Raw genomic sequence first — 17,631 nt, forward strand, 5'->3', positions numbered from 1 at the left:
ATATAAGGAAAATAATTAAAATAACTCTGCAAAGCCTTTTCAAGGCACAAAGAACGTATCTCTCTGAGTTTACAGTACTGTTATTGTAAGTTATTACTTGACAGGATAAAAATGTTTGAGGAGGGAGAGTTACAGGCTGTTGACATGCCTTGAAACTATTTATTATAATTTCCAGAATTTCCAGTGCCTTTTGGTTTTGTTGGGTTGTTTTGTGGTTTTTTTTTTTGGTTGGTTGGTTGGTTGGTTGGTTGGTTTTTTCCTGTTAACACTCTGTACTGCTACATCCTAATTTAGATAGCTTTGTTTTGGGGATAGTGAATGGGAGCAGAGAAATCTTGCTCTTGGGAGCATATGATCCTTTTCTGTGCAATGTGAGAAATGGAAGATGTTTTTCCTGTTAATCCTTGTTACCAGAGCCTCTGCATGGTAACGACCCTGGTCTAACATCGTTTGACAAAGGTGGACAAAACATGATGCATGATGCCATTAAGAACCCCCAAGCACTTTACAATGAGGAAATGAGTTGCACCTTGGAAGATGGGAATTGATGCACAGGTCTGCCTCCCCACTTGTGCCTGTCTCCGCTCATGCTCCGGTGGGGGCTTCTTATGCATGATATGACTGTTGTCATGTTCCTGCTGTTTATTCAGCAAGGATGGGTTGAGAAAAGTGTCAGGAAAGTGGCAAATATCTCCCAATCAATGATCAAAAACTTATCACCAAATGGCTGCAAAATTTGAACATAATGAAAATGCATAGTGAGGTGGTTAGATGGTATCTCTATTAATATATCAGACTAAAGGCCTGCATTTTGGAAGGATTTATTTCTGTGATGAACTCAATTTTAGAAGTCCCTGCTGGGGGTTAGAGATGTGATCAATGCTCAGGCTCCAGTAGCAGCGTCTTTGTTACTGCCTATGCAGAGACCTGAGCACATCACTTAGGCACAAAGCGGCAGCTTAGTTCTTTGTTCATTCTTTATACATGAGCTAGTTACTCGTTTCTCCATATGTAACTGCTATCATTTTTCATACCTAAACTGCATTTTGTTTCTGGATGAACTTAAAAAGCTTTTTGGAAGGGTCTAATAATCCGAAGCCTGTATTTTAAGGTGAAAAAGGCTAATGAGATACGGAAAGTCACACTATCTGTTTGTAGAGAGCAATTCAGTGTTCTCCTGGTACATTTATTTCACCTCCTTTCAATATTTAAACCCAGAGCATATCAGTTACAGAGGTGCTGGGTATCATTCTGTATAATTGTTATCTGTTCATCTGTTCTGCTCTTTCTTTCTCTTCTTTCCTGTAACAATTTTCAGCCTCATATCTTTAATATTTTTTGTATATATGATTTACACTTTACATGACTCAAAACTAATACAAGCTAACCAGGTGGATTGAGCGTCAGTTGCCACAAGCAAATGAGAACTTACTGTAGTGCTGTGCTGTTCAGTAATGCTAGAGAAGTTTCAGTTTGAAAAAAGCCATCGTAAATGAATTTATGTGCCCACACAGATTTATTTTAATTAAAATCATCCATGAGTCTTGGCTGTTGCTTTGACTACTAAGTACTTACAAATAAGCTTAATAGACATGTTTGTTTTTTTCCACAGCTGTAAAAATATATATTCTGCTACATGATTGGTTTTTTATCTGATTTATTTAAATAGAGTTAGGTAAAGATGCAGTTTATAGGGAAGGTTAAAGGGTCAAAATCCTATTTAATTAACTTACACCCACTTGGGAAGCAGCCAAGGTAAAAGAATGCAGTGAAAGTAAGCTTCAAATAATATGAAATCTTTGAAAAGGACTAACCACCTTTGGTGAAAGGCTTTCCTGTTCTTAACCTTGTGTCATTTAAACTATTTAAATGAGCTATGCAAAACCTTACTTTTATAATGGAGCTTCAAAAAAAAGATTAAGTATTTCTTGCAGTTACAAGGAAACCCATGCTTATGGCACTTTTGAAAGAAAAGCCTTTACTACTCCATCTTACCATGATCCCTGTCTTTGCATACCACAAAATGCACAGTATGTTGCACCTGATTTGACATCTACTGTTTCTCCCACAAGCCTCTCAAGTGTGTGAGACTACTTTTTAAAATCATTTAAGTCTTTTAAAAAACAGAAAGGAAGGGGGAAGCCTGTGTAATATCTGAAGGAGGTCTGGATTTCAAAGAGTGTAGATCCTGCTTGGTTTCTAAAAGTTGCATCTATGAGAAGAACCTCATACTGGACTTCCCAAACCATGCACAGTATTTGAACATGTTAGTCATGTGGAAAAGGTTCTTACCCCAACCAGAGTATGAACTCTGAGAAATAAAATCACTGAGCTGCTCTGTGATCTCTTTATGTACTACATAGAATATCCTCATTGCTGTAGTGATGCTCTGTAGACGTGCTAATTCTGGAACATTTTTTCCATTTAATGCCACAGAGACTGAACTGGGGAAATATTTCTGTTTCAGTGCTCCATATGGTTTTGTATGTAAAAATGGAACTGGCAGGGAAGAAAGCAGCTGGCCTGAAGCTGCCAGTAACTATTCCTAATGTCATAGATTTTCAGCAAAAATCCCAAGTGGGAGCTGTATAGGTGAAAGGACTGCATAGCAGTATTCAGCAAGTATCAGCACACCCTCTAGGGAATAAACACAGAGACAAGCAGTATCTCATAAAGACACCATTGCCCTTCCTAAACTGGGATTTTTTTTCTCTACTGTTCCATTCTGGTCTCCAGAAGTCTCAGGTTGGGAAACAATTCAGGCTTGAAAATGTCAGCTGCAAAGACTTCCTGATATCTCTGTCAATAAATACCATTGTACGGCATTCATGGTATGGGTGGACACCTAGATTAAGAGTTGAGAGCATAATCATATCTGGAAATATATTCCAAAATTTAAATACATCTATTACTTAAACTTGCCATTAATATAATACACTATAATCATGGGAAAGATCCTTCTGCTTCAGCATGTGAGGTCTGCTCTCTGTCTTAATTTATATGTGCTTAAGAGTTGCAGTGCTGTGATAAAAAATGTACTTTAATTGACATGACCACTTTGCCATGATGCTCAGTCTCTCAAAAGCCACAGCAGTAAACAGAATGTATGACCAGATGGTGTTTAGCTAGAAGGATCTTTGCTATCCAGAATGCAGCTGCAATAATATCTGTTCTGTCAAGCTAAAACAAAGGCATTCATAACTCCACATTCCAGATTTAAAATTCCTTGCTGGTTTGAAAAGTGCTTCCCAGGAAAAACACTAATGGAAATAAAAATGCAGGTGAGAAATGGAATTTTTTTTTTTTTTAGTTTACCCATCCCTCTTTTTTTCTTCCTTCTGCACCTGAACACTCTGTCTTCTCAAAGAAAAAAAAAAAAAAAGAAAGAAATGACATAACTTAATTCCAAGCTGCCTGTAGGTGCTTGCAGGCTACTAGAATGATTTTGGTAGTGCTAAACATTCACACTTTGTTTTCTTAATGCTTAGCATTTATCTGTGGGGTCTGAGGTAGTTTATAGTGTTGTGATCCCTTGCAGAAGTATCTTTAAATTCCAAGGAATCTTTGTTAGAGCAAAATGGTCCACACCCACCTCAAGACAGCTGATTACACCAGCAGCATTAAATTTGTTCCAAGACTACTTAGCTTTCAAGAAGTAACTTGACTAATGTTAACAATCACATGTATACAAAATGCCCTGTTTCAAAGTACCTGTGGATAGTTTAATTTTTGCACGAGGCAGGGCTTAATTTTTGGGAGGAGGTGAATGCTAATGAGTCATCTGGCAGGCATTTAGTCTTTCATATGTCATTTTGTCCAGCAGACTTTGCTTTGGGGATAAAAGCCATGACAGGGAAAAGCAGGAATAAATTTCTGATTAAGTCCTCTGAAGATATGTAGTTCTTGTTATGTTAGATGGGGAGGAGTGGAAGGAGATGGCCAAGTACATCATCTCATTTGGGTTTTGAGTTGGTCAGCTGTTGTGTTTCAGGTGAAATAAATAAATATGCTTAGGTTTGAGTTGATAAATAGCACTGTTAATAACAGTGACCATCATTCCTGACACTGTCAGTCAATAAGTTTAATTTGTGGTATTTGGAGGGCACAGTTGACCTGCTTTCCCTGAACTCTAGGGTTGTATTCTTTATTCAAAGCTAGATGGTGACCTATAAAGAATCAGATGCTTTTCTATCCCATCTGAATTCTCTAAACTCTGGTTAGATATGACTTGAAGCTTTACAAACCGTTAAACATCTCCTTGGTATGTTGGCAGGCCAACATATTTTTACTGCTAAAAAAAACTAAAACCAACCAAAAAAATTCAAAGAACTTCCACTCAGAGGCATGGGCTCTCAGCCATCTCTTGTTTGCTGCTCCCTTGAAACAGGTACAGGAGATTATCCTTATTAGGCTATCTTACGGGTATTCCCAGATCTTTTGAGTATGGTTTTCTTCCTTTTTAATTAGTAGGTCATTATGTGACAACTTCTGTCTGCTCCCTTAAGTGGCTGGCTAAGGCAGATTTCACAGTGTTTCTGGATACCTGAAAATAATTAGCCATTTGTGAGTTGGGAGGTGGCTTCAGATTTTAGAATGAAGCTTTGTTCTTAGTAATGCACTGGGGAATGCTGCTGCTGAAAAATAAGGATGTTATTCCATCATTTTGTCTTTGCAGACAAGAACAGTGTGATAAGTTTCTGTCTAGCTCTATCCAGGCAGTTCCTTCTTGCTCCCTCACCAGTTTTAAATCCCATTAACTGTGATGTTGCACCTATTTCAAAGTTCGGTGTAAACTGGATCACTGAGAAGTTCTCTCATCTCACTTCTGATACTTTTAGTGATCCAGTGTACAGGGAGTTCTACAGAAAATTTTACAATATGAGTGACAGGGGCAGAAGTTGCAAGGGCTGGAGCAAGGAAGTAGGTCTGCAGCAGTGGGTATTTCTTAAGCTGGCTCTGCCACAAAGGTGAGACGTGGTAGAAAGGTACCACAGCTCAGCTCACTCGCACCCAGTTGCTTGTAGTTGAACCTCCCATCCTTTGACTGTTTAGCTCTGCAAGAGAGTTTAGCAATGAGAAGATCTCTCAGCAGCTCTTCTGGAGCTCCTTTTTCTCCAGAGATGGGTTCAAACCAGTAACAACCTGTTAACTGGGGCATTAATGCCTTTGTATCATCTTCCAACAGGTATTTCCTTTCTGAGTTCTGTTATATACAACTATAACAGATAGGCTTTCTTTTCTTTTTTTTTCTTTTGGATATTTTAATTAAGCTACCTACAAATTTTGTTCAGGCATAGCATTTACTTACCTGTTTCAGAGATGAGAGCTGGTGCTACCACTGAGATAAGGATCTCATTGTGTCAAACACTGGGAAAAATTGCAGGTTTAGGTTCTCTCATTATAGATCCAGGGAGACAGCATTTCTCCAATTCACATTCAGTCAGTTCCTCTTTAGCAGGTTTTTCTGCAAGTTATCAGGGTGAGAAGCATAGCAATTTAGATATATCACGTTAATCAGATAGAAGAAAGGTTATAAGAAGTTGTAGGGATTTGGCTGTTTGTCAGGTTTGAGAAGGATATTCTCGCAAACAACTAGCACTAATATTTCTCTGTTCTTGATGAGTACCAAAATCCTGAAATTGCATTTTTGTTTTTAATAAGGTTTCCATGACGTTGCTTGCAAACTATATTAAGCTCAGTAACACTGCTATTTTTGCAGCATCTTCATCTGAAGTACTAGTTTTCCCAGAGCTCACTCACAGAGGGCTGTGCTTTATTCTCAAAAACTAGAAGATGTGTAGTAGATTCAGTCCTGGCCATTTTTCATGTGAAGCCTTATTCAAATGGTAATTGTGAAAGGCTTTGTGGACTTTGTTCTCAACTCAAAGAAAAAACTTCAGCTGTGGGAAGCTAGGGTAGGAAAGAATTTTTGCTGAAAGACTTGGAGAAAACTAATTTGGAAGTTACCACAGCCACTCAAAAGTTAAAAGTATACCTACAAATCAACTGTGAAACCAATCACATTATCAAATAACACTGGAAATTAATACTGTGAATAAAATATATTACAGTGAAGATCAGGCTTGCATTCCTTTTTTTCTCCTCACAAGACACACTATGAAGGAATTCATTATAATATTTTGTAGAGACCTGTGTGCAAAGTATGCACGGTTGGTTTGCAATTATTGATATGCATATATGCTACTTAGCAACTGATGTATAGTTTGAGGAGAAGTCTTGGCTCTTCAGAATCAACCTCCCACACTGGACTGTGCACATTCACAGTCAGGTGATGCTGGACTTTTGTTTTGAACTCGTACTGTGCATAAGGGTACAATTTGGAAAACTCACAGTCCTAAAGATTTCAGGTACTACCAAATGTTGCAACTGTTCTAATATTGCATTTTTGATAAATTTAAGTGCATTTATATAATTTGAACTGTTGGTGGCTTCATCTAAAACCGGACACTAATTTTGGGAGACACTCTAAACCCAGAGGCTGGGACATAAACCAGGGCCCTTGTTACAAAACAGGTTGCAGTGGAATGAAATGATGCCTACAGTCACATTCAGCAGCAAAGCCAAAATCTTGGTTTCTCTTTTCCAGCCTCATATCCACAGTGCCATAGAGGTCTCACCTTTCAAAGGTTATGTCACTTATTTAAAGTATAGTCATAAAATAATTTAGTTTATAATTCTACTACTATTCTGATTTTTTATTTTCTTACTAGTTTACAGTCCTTGTCTAGCATTCACTTCTTTTAGGGTCATCCCTTTGCTGCCACCCTAAAACTTCAGTCAACTCCCACACACAAATCTATTTAGAGTTGCAGGGCTCTGCCCAGAGGCAAAGTCAATCTGTGAAAAATTCTTTGTGGAGAGAGGAATTTGTAATACAGCAATATGTCCATAAGATCTGTATTATGATTTATATGTTAGAACTGTGGAGAAGAACATACAGCAATTTTCATCACTTTAGACAGAGTCTGCGAAATCCCATGTGTATAAGAATACCAATGCAGTAACTAAGACACAAGAGAAAAGAGCAGAAGAAACTAATCAGTTAATCCTGTGTCACTTATTTGTCAGGTATAGTTTACTGCTAAATACTGATAGCCCTTGTTATTAAAATGTGTGTCCTGTATAGTGCTGCATCTGTGAAAGAGTAGTAGCCAACAGTTGCCAAGATATCTAGGGGTGTCACTTAAACATTAAATGATATTAAATTGCTGAAGAAATATACAGTGAATTGGTAAAGATGTGGCCTGTGTGAGGGAAGAAAAGTGAGGATATTTTCTCTGTATTGAGTTATGCTCCATCCTAGGAACAGGACTGGAAGTTGCATTTATAATGTGTTTTGGAAAGGAGATTACACCTGACATTTTGGCCACACACGTCACTTGCACGTGTTTTGCTATGGCTTCTTTACTTCTTTAGTTACAGGGGTGCAGGATCCTGAGTTGACACTATAAACTGACCTTGTCAACATGGGCTTTGACAGAAACTGAAATTAAACTGCAATAATTCAGCCTTATTCAACTCCTGAAAGTTGTTTTGTAGACACATGACAGGGAAGAAGATATTTGGCTCAGTGCTGTTTTAGAAGTGATGCAAATCCCCTATACTCCTGTGTGTTACAACGCTTCTGAGTTCAGGAATCACTAACCAGCCTATAGTTGAAATTATTTTTTTCAAACCCTTCTCAGTTTGTAAAAAAATCCCTAGTTTTTCTAGTGTGTCTCTTTTCTTTTTTTTTCTCCTTCTGAATAAATTTTTAATGGCAGCCTTGAGTCTTACCTCTCCTGTGTATTTTGGGGCACGAATAACTGGATAAAACTAAAGCCCAGCAGAAAGCAATTTAAGTAACCTTATATTTAGCCTTATTGAAGAGTATTCCTCAGGAAACTACAAACAAGGTATAGTCCATCGAAGAAAAGCTTCCAACAAAGCTAGGCTGTATACTGAAATAATCTTTGAACTAGAACCTCTGAAGATGCAGAGCAACTTTATAGGCATCAATCTACTGAGTCTTGTCCATGGGGGTAATTCTGAGCATGAGCTAACAACACTGCAGATCATTTATTTTTCATCTATAAGAAAAAATGCATTTCTTTTAAATTTCACAGAAGTAAAACTTCCCTGTGAAGGAAGGCATGCTATACAATGTGAAAATTGCATATTTTAAAGCATATATTTATAGAAATGTCTTTATGTACTCATCCGTTCCACACACATTCAGATTCATACATACACATTATTTGTATGTTTGCATTTGTGCACACATACTACAGACATAGATATAAAATACAACATGTATGCATGTATATATGTGTATATATATTTGAAGGGGAAAAAGGATTTATGGCGGCTGACCAGATTTGTCTGCTTGTATTTAGCACTTAAGGGCTTATATACTCAGTTTGCTCAAAAGAGTGAAGAAGTACTCCTTGCTTATGCCTCAAATCAGAAATGCATGAAGTGCAGCTGCAGAGATAATACATTCTCCCCAAAGGCTTTGGCTGAGCAAATTAGGTGTCAATGGGGTGCCTTCGCAGGCAGTACTCTCTCTAATTAGTCTCTTGAGCCTAGTTGGTGGCAGGTATAAGATGATCTAATCAATTGGTCTGTGTCTGATGGTACATGTAAAAATCCTAGCAGGCAGAGCTGTCTCCCACAGGTCACTCACCTGCACAGCAGGAACGCTCATTTTCATTTTTCATCTCTTCCATCACATGATGCTGACAGTTGGTTTTAAGGAAATTGAATCCAAAAAATATCTAGTTCATAGGGCATGTAGGTCAAAATAAAGTTGCATTATGGGTATTGGTGATCCAATTAATTAATATTTATAGCAACAAGTAGCATGTAGATATTATCTGAGTGCAAATAGTATTGCTAATGTTTGGTTGGCTTTTTAAAATGATTTCTCTAACAAAGGTAGGAATAAAAGGTGTGGGAAAAATCACCTGTTAATACTGTACTTTTTTTTCAGAGAGGATGAACAGTATCTGTGGTGTCTGCATGTGTGGTAGAGGGAGAAGCAGAAAGAGTATTATTGTTGATGATCTTAAATTCCTCCATGTTTCAGCTCATAAAGAATACAGTATCTCCAGTTGTCAGCTCACATTTTTATTTTAAAACTGGAATACTCTTATAATAATGCTAAATCAGCTGCCACATAAATAGACCTGCACTCTGAGTGTGCTTTGCATGCTAAAGACTCTGTGGGAGCACAGCTCCACCCGATGTGATAATTTATACAGAAATTAAAAGTACCTAGAGAAGGATGCTGATGCTGCCAAAAGGAACATGTATTGAACTGGTATTTTTACAGGAAAGGACGTTCTTTCACTAATTAAAATTAAGAAGAATATTTGGGATTTAATCACCCTCCTATACCTCATGTCTTCAGAGTATGATTAATGTTTAAATTACAAGCTTTGGTATGCCTTTCTAGAACCACTGTTCCATCAACAGTTACTGCATTCTGAAGTTGGCATCTGCTGTTTTTAAGGTGGATTAACATTCTATCCCATTTGGGATTTCTCTAGGTAACAAACACAGAAATGAGTCACTACATGTAGATCACTTAATATTTCAAGTACATCATTAACTTACTTGTAGAAAGCTATTAGGTTTAGTAGAGATGTCATAAAAACCAGAAGTACCAGGATCTGTGGTGAAAAAAGTTCATTTTTAAGTCAGTCTGTTATGTTTCAGGGTTTGTTGTTGTTTGTTTGTTTGTGGTTTGTTGTTTTGGTTTGGTTTTTAAGGAGATATGAAAGAACCCTATTTTGCTCTTGGGAAATCACAAGTTGTAAATATTCCATTTAACAATTTACAATTTTATAAGCAAAGCTGTGACCAGAGGCCATAAACATAATCTGCCAAGTCACCAGGCAAAACTTTGATTTGTATGATGAGGGAAATGTATAAATTCTAAGCAAGGATATTTCTAAAATATTGCTTTAAAAATACAAACATGGAATAGTAAGCCATCTGGGAACTGAATGGCAGCACTGTGTGGAGGGCCCTGCCTCGGGTCTATGTTGTGTGAACAACTGATGTTTCAGTTCAAGAGCCACACTGAAGAAACAATGCTTTTTTTAATAAAAAGATTGGTTCACACCAGTCTAAAATTTTCTGGCTTTTTTTATTGTGGATTTTCTGCTGTGGATGAAGAGATGCTCTCCTCTTTCTCCAGTTTAGGAGAGCTGTCATTTGATGTCTCATCTTAAACAAAAATAAGTGGGAAGAGAAAGTGCACAGTGATTACAGAACTCCTCTGACAAGTGGCATATCTGTGTTCAGTTTCTTCCTCTTCCTCAGCATCGGAGAAAGCTAGCACTCCACGACAGCTCTCTGAGGCAGGGGAAGGGACTTCACCTGTTGACTCCACTTTTGAATTGACAACAAACATTCAGAGAATTAGTGATTCAGATGCAAACATTATCTATTTCTAGCCACCACACTTGTTGTGTCATGTAAGGATTTCATACACAGGCGAAACACCTCGGCAGCGAGAGCTGAGGGTTTGGCCCCAGAACACCCTGCCCATTCAGGCCCTGGTGCAAGCAGTGGGTTTGTCATGCAGGCTGGCTTCCCAAACCGGGCGGGCTGTGCATTTCAACACGTCTGCAGAGAGACTGAGACCACCATACTGTTCCCTGGTTCCACTTGTACTGTGTCTTCTAGCTTTCCCCAGCCAGAACCATTGGTGAAATATGGCATCAAATCATGTTCTTTTCCAGTGATCCAATCTAAATCTTGAGCCTATGCAGAAGGTGGAGAGTGGTGTTGCCCACCATACTTTTACACAGGCTCTAAGCTTCACAGGAAACCAGTTGCAGCCCTGGCATGGCAGGACGCAGCAAAGCTGGAGCTGGTGGAGTTGTGATCATAAAACTCTTACCTGCCTTATACTGAGCCAGAGCAGGAAACCTGTAACCTCTGCTACCCTTCCTTAGTCTTCAGTGTTCTGCCTGTGGTCTGCGTTGGTGCTGGCAGTAGTTGCCAGTGTGCAAAGATTTTTTTACTCCCCATGTGTTATATGGTAGCAGCTCTCTGTTTATTCATTTCTAAAGAATCTCTTAATGCTCTAGGGCTTGATTCTGGAAGTGCTAAGCTTCTACTGAAGGTATTCCTCATTCCACAAGCTCAGGCCCTGCCCTGGAGAATGTGTCATCAGCTTTGCCTACAAAGCCAAACTTGAAACCAGAAAATGTAGTATTGTTACTGGGAAATTGTAGCATAATCCTAAGAGAAGTGTGATACTTACCTCCTTTAGAAATTGTACTCAGGTCCACTGATAGAAAGGAAAAGTTCTGTGTAATGAATTTAATTGCAGTTACTCTCAAATCTGAGCAGTTTGGTAACTACTGGAAAAGCATCCATCCAGAGACCTTTCTATCCCTATAATTTTGTTACCTGTCTCAGATGTCCCTGCTGCTTATGCCAGTCCCTGGAGCTCCAGTAATTTGGGCTTAGCCTGAAATCAGGCCAGCTATTCTGGATCTGGGCAGATGTGGCTTCCAAATTGCAAGCCTGCTTTTCACAGCTGAAGTGTAGGTGGAAGTGGGGGCAAATGCAAGCTCAGTGCTGGAAGGAGCTTTGGGAGTTTAGTTGCTTCTTTCTAAGAAGGAGCTCCCAAAAGGACATCCCTAAAAAGTGCTCATGAAGGAAGAGAAAACTGGAATTTGGGGAATATTATCAGTGGTGTTTCGTCACTGAACAGTTGTGAATCTCTGCATCTTCTGAACATTGCTTTTCTTTTTCATCTTTTTAAGGTAAACCAAATGCATCAGCTCAAATGTATTCCCTGAAACAAGATTTATTGGCACTTCAGCCAAGCTTCTAGACCCTGGGGGAAGTGGGACTTTCATGTGGAATAGACAGTCCACACAAATGCCAGATGCATTTAGGAAACAACCCAAGAAGGACTCTAGAGGTGGTAGACCAAGCTCCAAGAGGGCCCGAGATGCTTAAGAACAGGCTTTTGTTAATCCAATTCAGGTATCCTGGTGCTTAAAGAAAGAAGAAGAGCTCTCAAGAATCATGACAGGAACCCTGGAAATTACGGAAGACATTGCATAGACATTAGGGTGTTTTGCTGAAAGCCACAATTAAAATGTTATGCTTGAAACTGCAGTTCAAAACTGATGCCTTGTTTTTGTCGTGCTTTTGAAATGAGGGCTAGACTAGATTCACTGGCACCTGCATCCAGTTTGATTTAAATAGTTTTAGGACATGCTAATACGAACCAGTTCCATGCTCAGTGAATATTTCAGCATTCTTTCTTTTAAGGGATGAAATTCGTTCACATCTGACTGTCTTCCCGCAACTGCATTTTAAAAATGTATCAGGTCTGTAGTTCCAGTCTTGGAGAACTTAACAAATATATTTTCAGAATTTCTCAAAAAGTCTCACTTTATTACTTGGCAGAGAATTCTACTTGGAGATTTAATAAGAGTTAAATATGCTAATTATAAAATCTTTTTAGTGGCTTCAGTTCATCCAGTTCATCTAGCCTTCATTCAGCCTTCACGTGGCTCTTCTTGCAGTTATTGGATGCTTTGTTTTCCTGTCCCACATTCTCAGCCTGCCTCCTGTTTTGTATAAACCTCAAAAACATCAGGACACCTTCGTGCAGGTCCAGCCATTGCTTTGAGCTTCTACATCAACAGAGTGAAAGACAACATAAGTGAAGCTATTGATAGTGTTTATTTTTATATTTGAAAGGAGAGTTTTTAATTATCTGCCTAGTAAAAGAAATACACTGAAATAAAGGTGAATACATTTAAACACAGCGCATCAAGAAGCTCCATACCATAGTTATGTTTGCAGAAATGTTTGTGATTTGCCTCAGGGTACCCCCAACAACTCTTGGGAAGGAAACTTAAGGAGACCTTTTCAGAAACTAGTTGCAAGCATTGTTGTGGAGGAGATCTCTAGGGAAAAGGGGCAAAAAGAAAAGGGGGCAAAAAAAGCTTGTAAACTCCTGAAACTCTGCCAGCATTTTTAGCAACCTTCCTTTGCATTCAGGAGGTGTGACCAACTTTAGAAGAGAGGACTCTGTGTTTACGGCTGTCTATAATTTCCAAGGAGAATGTCAGTGCTAATGGCACCTCTGAAGATGAGCTCTTGGGGCACAGACACATGAATATGGATTAATATATCTCACTTAGGCAACCACTCTGAAAACATTGGTGTTTTAAGTTCATTTTCCTGAGGTACCAGTTCTAAACATGCTTTGGAAGTCTGCCTTTTGCTCTGAGCTGGCGTCTTCATAACTGGCTTTGGACTAACCTATCTTTTACCAAGTAAAAAAAAAAAATTAAAATGCAATTCATGAGGCTTATTATAATTTATATTGTTTCCTTACAGGATTAAATTTACCAGGTTGGAGGAGGGAAACAAAAACCTAATGAGGAGGCTGACACCAGGAAGGAACCACGGCCTGTTTCCTTTCTTTCTCTATGGTGGATTTCATTCAAAAGAAAATTGAAGCTGGCAAGACCCTGTTTTTCCCTGCAATTTCTTTAAAACCTTGCACGCATTTGGATACCTTGTGATTTCAGAGAACTACGTGAAGATTAAGCTTTTGCTTACTGATACATGGCATGTACTCTTTCAGTCTTTTGTGTTTGATTTTGTTTGATTTTCCACTGCAGTGCTGCATCTTTGTAAGGATTTTTATGCTTTCACCAGCAATGTCTTAAATACTTTCAGTCAACACATTTAGTGTTCACACTTTTTCAGTAACAACTGTACAAAAAGAGCCAACAGTGGCATAAAGGACTGTGTGTTTTCTTTGAGGGTTGTGCATAGTGCGCAACCAACGGGAAGACTATTTCTTCCCAAGGCAAACCCAACTTGTCTGATAGGCTGAAAATTACAGCACCTTGCCACTCTTCCTCAAGTGTTGTTGGGTTCTTTCTTTTTTCATTATCCCCTCAGACCATTCATATCCATTTAAAAACATGGCAATAATTGCATGTTTACTTCAGTACTCTAAATTTGGTTACTATGCTTACGCTATGTAGCATGCCAGTTTTCAAAATAGGCCTGTGAGAAGGACAAAGCAAAAATTATGAGACATATGCAGCTGACAGATATACAGTGAATTCCTTATGGTTTTACTCCCTTCAAGAATATATCTTTCTTTTATGGGTCTTGGCTAACATCTCTTATGTTTTTCCTCACACTAGTTACCTTTTGGAGTATTTTCTTGAAAACAGAGATGATGAAAATGTTCTGGTTAATTCAAGGCAGATACTGAGGTACAGAAATACTGAGGTACAGAAAAACTTCAACTGAATGAGCCATTAAATCTAGCTGTGTTACTTTGACACGTACAAAGCAAGGTGGAGAATTCTCCTCATCCCAGACTGTTTGCTGTTCCACACCAAAGCACCTTTCAAGTTATTTTCCATAGGTATTCTGAGCTGGCTGGAAGGCTCTACATGATCCTTAGTCTTTAGATAACTTTTCTGAATGAATCATTCAAATGCAAACTTTGCAAGAAATTAAGTTGTGTGTGTGATTTTAGAAAAGGAAGCCCCTGCTACATTTTGGCTGGGGAGAGCATTGTGTTCAGGGGTGTGAAAAAACTGCCCTGACTGTTTACAATGCTTTGCATTCAGAGACGGCAGGGTATGGTGCAAAAATCACTGCTGAGTTATAGTCCTGCTCGAACAGAAACACTTGCTAGGCAATATTATTCTACACATAATTTTCACATCCTTTGCTTGCTGGATGCATTGAATTACATTTTAAGGAAGTCTGGTAACGCTTTGGTTAGCTTTCAGTGTTTAAAAGAAGGGGGAAAGGATTTGTGCTACTGCCATCTTATTAAACTCCAGCAGTGTTTAATAAGAAAAAGACACCCAATAAGGCAAATCCTTGAATGAACAAGTAGCTACAAAAGGTCTCTTAATGACCTAGGACAGGAGTCTACACTTTCAAAGAACTGAACCGTGGAAATATTCTCAATATTTGCACAGCCATTAAAAGACAGTTTTCCCCAATGACATCTCTGTTTCAGGATCTGCTAAAAGCCATCTGAAAGCCACTTTCAGTCACAATCCTATTTAGAACTTACTACAATTTTTCCCCTGTGTTTATTGGGGAAAAAGTGACCACTGAACTTTTGAATTTATCACACACTGAAACTGCCTTAGATGTGGTTTGTTTGGGTTTCATGTTTCTTTTTTTTTTTTTTTTGTAAGAGAAAAGTCTTTTATACATTATCTTTGCTACTTAAATTGTGTGCAGTTTGATGATTAAAATTAGCTATTTTTAGAAAAAAAACTTGCTGCAAAATCTGAAGAATTTTTGAAAATGTAACAAAGATTTTGATTAGGAATATAAGGGTAGTTTCATAGATGCTTCTACTTGACAGCTTAAATTTGAAGGCAAGCAATTACACTGCTCAACTAACCATCTGAAGGTTTAATATAGAAGAGTAATTCCCCAACTGTTCCCACTAGCCTAGCATATTACTATCCATAGTGACTCACATACAGTGTTTGCTTGTATGTGTGTGCATGTGTGTGAACACACGTGCACCTGAGAGCATCCTCTCTGCCCCATTCCCACTTTTAAGCAACCACTGAAATAAAGTTGGTCCAAAAATTTTCAGTTAATTGCCTGAAGGAAAGTTCATAAATATCTGGGTTTCTAAATAGCAACTTAATCTTCAGCAGTAATGAAGTTATCTCACCTAGTGATCATTAAGGAGTGACCAGGGTCTCTTAACTTCTGCACCTGCTTTCTGGGCACCCCAATTCCCTGTGGTGACTTGGTTTTGCTGCTCTCCCATGGAGGCTCTGGGCCCTGGGGATGTTCTCCCACCACCAAGGCGACCTAGGCTAAGCAGGATGGTGCTTTTCACATGAGCACTGCAAATTAATCTTCTGGAACATGAAATCTGCTGGGAAATATCAAGGTTTTTTGAGATAGTAGAAGTTCCTTTTCCCAGGGAATTGACAGTTGACAATACAGCCTTATTTCCCTCTTCCCCCTTCCAGCAGAGCCCTGACCTGCATGGTTAGCCCAATGGACACCCATCAGTAAGGACCCCCAGACAGCTGCCCACCTCTCCAGCTGTTTTCACCACAGCTCTTCTCAGTGTTGCAGAATGGACTGCTTAAACCCTATCAATGCTCTTGAGACAGCTTCAGCAAATATCAGTAGTGCTTCTCTCTTTTTCTCTCATCCTTCTGAAATCAGTTCCCCAAAGAATATTCAAAGAGACAAGAAGTACCCCAGCCTTCCAGATGTGCTGTGGGTGCCTGGAATGTGATGTTTCACATTGTCAACAGTCAAAAGTTGGCTTCAGTGACCAGTAGTCTCTGGGGCACAGCCCTGGAGAAACCGTGGGACTTGCTCAGTCAGTAGCAAGCAGCAGCTTCACTTGTATTTTCCTACCACTTGGTTAAGACCCAGTAGGTCTTTCCTGGTGATACTTGAGAGGATGTGACTTTGCTGTGAGATAGGAGAGCAGCAACAGGGCAGCAGGTATAGCAGGCAGATAGAAGCAGGGAGGGCATGTTCTAACTCTCTATGGGATCTAATATTAAGTGAATGGGGAAGGGAAGATGGTGATAGATATGGTCTGCATGATACAGAGAGTCCTTACAAACTCAAGTTCACAGAACCTAATTTTACAAGTCAACCAGCTGGAGATGGCTCAGTCCTCTCTCCCGCTGGGTTCAGATCAGCTCTAATCCACACCCAGCAGGTACCACCCCACACAGGACACTCCAATAGTTCTGACATTACATTACTGTATGGTGTCCTAGATCAGTTGGGTCCTTTTAATTCTCAGTCTTATTTTTAATCAGAACCATGGCTTAGGACAAGTCATCAGTACAACGGTGAAAATTCAATCTGCAGTAGACAGAGGCACAGGGGGTTTTGCTTTCTCTTTGGTGTGTAGGGGTTCTGCACTTAAGGCTCCTGGGAAGAGAAGGTAAGATAAATAAATAAATACCCTGTGGGTTGATGGGTTATGTACACCCCTGTGTCAGTGCACGCAACCAAACGTGTAGTCAATGCTCTGATATGCTCATATACAAAATATTCATCTGTGAATATTACTGGTTATATAATCTTTGTTATATAAAAGGTTTAGGCTGTACAGACTGGGGAGTAAAATGCAGATACCCCATATAACCAGAATCAGGTTGCGTTACTGAGCATAACAATACTCTCCCCTACCAGCATTTAGGTGGAGTGACTGTATGTTACTGCCTTGCATTTTTCACATAAGCAAAAAATCTAAAAGTAAAGGATGCACTAATAATTCCCATCCCCCAAAATGCATTTCAATGGTGCTGCATACAAAATTCCTGCTTGCCAGCTTCCATGCGGATTTTTGTATGGTGCACTGAGAGGTGTTCTTTTTTTAACAAATAAAAAAGGGGAGGGCTGGTACATGAAAACAATGTTAATGTAATTAAATATATATACTTCAGAAGAACAGCATAGTAAGCAGTACAGTAAAATAAATGTCGCATTATTTGTTACACCTTGTAATTTGTCTGTATTATGAAAGATGTAATGGTTTGTCAGCTGTAACTGTTGTTTTCTTGTAACATCATATTGAATAAAGTGTAGCAGAATCTCTTC

The 17,631-nt window shown here is 39.0% G+C and overlaps 1 protein-coding gene across 4 annotated transcripts in view; it reads left to right on the forward strand.

Annotated features, from left to right (window-relative positions):
• CDK14 (cyclin dependent kinase 14) overlaps positions 1-17,631 on the forward strand; it is a 320,052-nt gene extending 302,421 nt beyond the window's left edge. For all 4 annotated transcript variants that reach the window (XM_017729275.1, XM_008629897.2, XM_017729278.1 and 1 more), the window contains one exon: positions 13,384-17,631. The gene's annotated coding sequence lies outside the window, so the exon portion shown is untranslated. The remainder of the gene's footprint in view (positions 1-13,383) is intronic.

This window comes from Corvus brachyrhynchos, unplaced genomic scaffold, assembly GCF_000691975.1.
Source record: "Corvus brachyrhynchos isolate BGI_N302 unplaced genomic scaffold, ASM69197v1 scaffold142, whole genome shotgun sequence".
Classification (NCBI taxonomy): domain Eukaryota; kingdom Metazoa; phylum Chordata; class Aves; order Passeriformes; family Corvidae; genus Corvus; species Corvus brachyrhynchos.